This window comes from Fragaria vesca, linkage group LG2, assembly GCF_000184155.1.
Source record: "Fragaria vesca subsp. vesca linkage group LG2, FraVesHawaii_1.0, whole genome shotgun sequence".
Taxonomy (NCBI): domain Eukaryota; kingdom Viridiplantae; phylum Streptophyta; class Magnoliopsida; order Rosales; family Rosaceae; genus Fragaria; species Fragaria vesca.
This window is the reverse complement of record NC_020492.1, coordinates 170767-173936: the sequence shown is the minus strand read 5'-3', so window position 1 is coordinate 173936 and position 3170 is coordinate 170767.

Here is a 3170-nt window from a genome sequence, read left to right as displayed (position 1 = left end):
TGTAAATGCATACTTATATATATATATATATATATATATATATATAGCAGGGATATGAAGAGGACGTCCACGAAAATTGAAATGTGCGGACGGCCATGCGTCAGCCACGTATTGGAAGTTAGGAAACGTCAATGAGTCAAGAAAAACTCAGCCGATTACAGGTCCTACCCACTTGGTCTTCTCTAACTTTTTTTTTCGAGATGGAATCCAAACAAGAGGGAAACAGATCAAACCTTGGCGAAGATGGTGGGGGAGTGGAAGTGGTCGTCGGAGATAACGACGTAATCGGCCAAAATGACGACGTTGTTCTGGATTCTTCGGAGACGCACTTGGTGCCGGTGGAGGGTAGAGTTAGCCAAATCGATTGACCTGGCCGTAACAAAACCAGGAATAGGAGGATCGACAACCAACTGGCTGCACTCCTCATCTTCCCCTATTCTCTTCTCTCTCAGTCGCTTTGCATTTCGTTTTCGAAAACCGGTTTTCTCTAACTTTATTCTCATGGAAACAATCTTCTTATCACCTTTAAACAATTTCACATCTCAGTTCAAACCATTGATTGCATACTTTTGCTTGAATTGATCCAAACAAAGAAACTTTTACATGATTGATTACTTTACATCATTAATCTCTGTGAAGCTTTTATGAAATCTTAGACCCAAAAAAACCTAGAAATCAGTTTGGTTTTTCTAGAAGGAACCCATAAATCATGTTTGGATATTTCTTAGAAGGAACACATAAATTAGTTTTGTAAATCCAAATAGAGTTAGCAATAAGAGTAAGAGGATAAGTGCAATGCAGCACGTCATCCTCCTCTCCCCAAATCATTTCTGGGTTTAATTTTGTTCATTTTTGGGTTAATGTTAGTTGAATGTTTGTATGTCCCGAAAAGCTTGATCATGTAGCGATGCAATTTTTGAAAAGATACCCAGAAGATGGTGTAGCGCATGAAGTTGTTCATGGAAACCATGATGAACATACCGCCGATCGAATGCCAGTTCAGGGAAGTAGTGAAGTGAAGGTTAGAGAAGATGAAGTGGGTGGGACCGGCAAATTGAGTTGAAAGCCTGAATTAGGCTGACTTGTTGACAACGAATGTGGCTGACGCATGGCCCGTCCGCACATTTCAATTTTTGCGGACGTCCTCTTCAGATTCCCGCTGTGTGTATATATATATATATATATAATTTTAGCATGAGAGGTTTCATTTTATTAAATTTGGAGACTAGCTCATGTAATTGTCAATTAATGAGTTTAGAGCTTTTGAGCTGTCGCATGCAGCATAGTTTCTATGGAAATTTAAATTGGGAAAACATAAATTGTAATATCCCGGAATTTTAGATTCTAGTTTCTATTATTTTTTTTATTCGGTTGGCTTTTAAGTTGATTTTTTATTCATTGGGTTTCTCAAGAAACTTCTTTCACGGAAGTTGTAGAGCACGATGATACAAGTTCGTAGACACGCGGCATGCGTAATTTGGCTAAGCTTTCTCTCTCTTCCTCCCGACCCGCACGCACGACCTCATCGTTGCCGGAGCAGAAGTCCACCGTCCGGCCACCGCTTTGACTACCGTCGGTCCCGGTCAACTCAGTCGAATGTCGCCTCCAAGTCTAGGGCGGTGTAGCACGGCGTCGCTGGCCGGAGATAGAGCTGTTGGCTAGAGAAGTTCCACGTGGTTCGTCGAAGCAGTGGTCTACTGTCCAGCCGCCAATTTGACCGCCGCCGGTCCCGTTAACTCAGTCTCGTCCTCACCAACCCAGCTGTGCCGATCCTTGTCGCCGGCGGACGGCAGACAAGGCGCAGCAAGGCCCGAAAGCCACTGCTGCAGTGACCTCTCGCCGGACCCTAATCTGGTGACCTCCGACGACGCAACTAGTCTAGTTAGGCTTGTCTCCTCCGTGTGAAGCTTCTTAGGTAAGTGGGTGGCCTCGTCGTGAGCTGTAGCTGCAAGAGGTAGGTGGAGCAGTGTTCGTCGGAAGTTGCAAATTCCGGTGACGGCCATAGGCAGTGAGAGTTTGAGGCTCAAGCTTGTGGGGGTTGTCTAGGGCAGTTAAGGCCGAACCAAGCTTAACCTCAGGTACAAAAAGTGTCCCTTATGCGGTGATTGTCAAGTTTGATGTTTTTAGTTTGCCCAATTTCTGAAGTTTTGGGGGTGGCACGTGGGGCCCACTCGCCGCCGCATGTGGCGGCGCGTGGCAGTGTGTCCGGCAGGGTTCCTAGCTCTAGGTTTTGGTGGTTAGCTAGCTCTTGTTGTTGTGAGCTTGTTGAGATGTGGAATTCTAGGTTTGGTGTAAGGTTTGCATGTTACGACATTAAGTTTAATCTTAGGTTTGTGTGAGGTTTGAGTTTAGGTTTGAAAAATTAGAGGCAGCTTTATTGAGTCGTTAAGCATGACGACCTTGGAAAGTTGTCCTCCCTTGGGCTAAGGTTTAGTTAATGGTGTTTTGTTATCCTATAAGTACCTTGGTGACTAAGGTAATTAATTGTGTAATTTAGGTGATTATGAGGTGTGATTAGCTTGGCTCTTTTGGCTGTGTTTTTGGTGAAGACGCAGCGGGAATATATAGGTGAGTAATATCTCACCAAGGTTCACTTGGAACCAATTAATTATGATAATTATTGTGTTGTTGATAATGATTATTATGATGATGGTGATGATGATAAGATTTGTGATGATAAAATGATTATGATAATTATTGTGTTGTTGGTAATGATTATTATGATGATGGTGATGATGATAAGATTTGTGATGATAAAATGATGATGAATTACGATGATGATTTTTGTTGATGATTTTGATGTTTTTATTTTAAAAATTTTATTTTTGGTTGTTTTAAAATATATGAGTTTGATCGCCAACGGCTCATAGGTAAGATAAAACAAGTTTTCCTATTAAATGATTATTTTTAAGGTTTAAGAAATTATAATATTTTGGTTTTTGATAGGTTATTCTTGTGGGAATAACTATGACTTGTGCATATAAATATATCTATGTGGAAGGATATAATTTTATGATGTGCTATTGGGTTGTTGATATTGATTTTATTATATTGTGATTTTTGGTTTAGATAGTCAAACCGGATTCCAAGCCTTTAATCGGGTGATTAGTTACGGTTATGATGATTCTACCCTTATGTGAAATGTTGTGTAGATAGTCAAACCGGGTTCC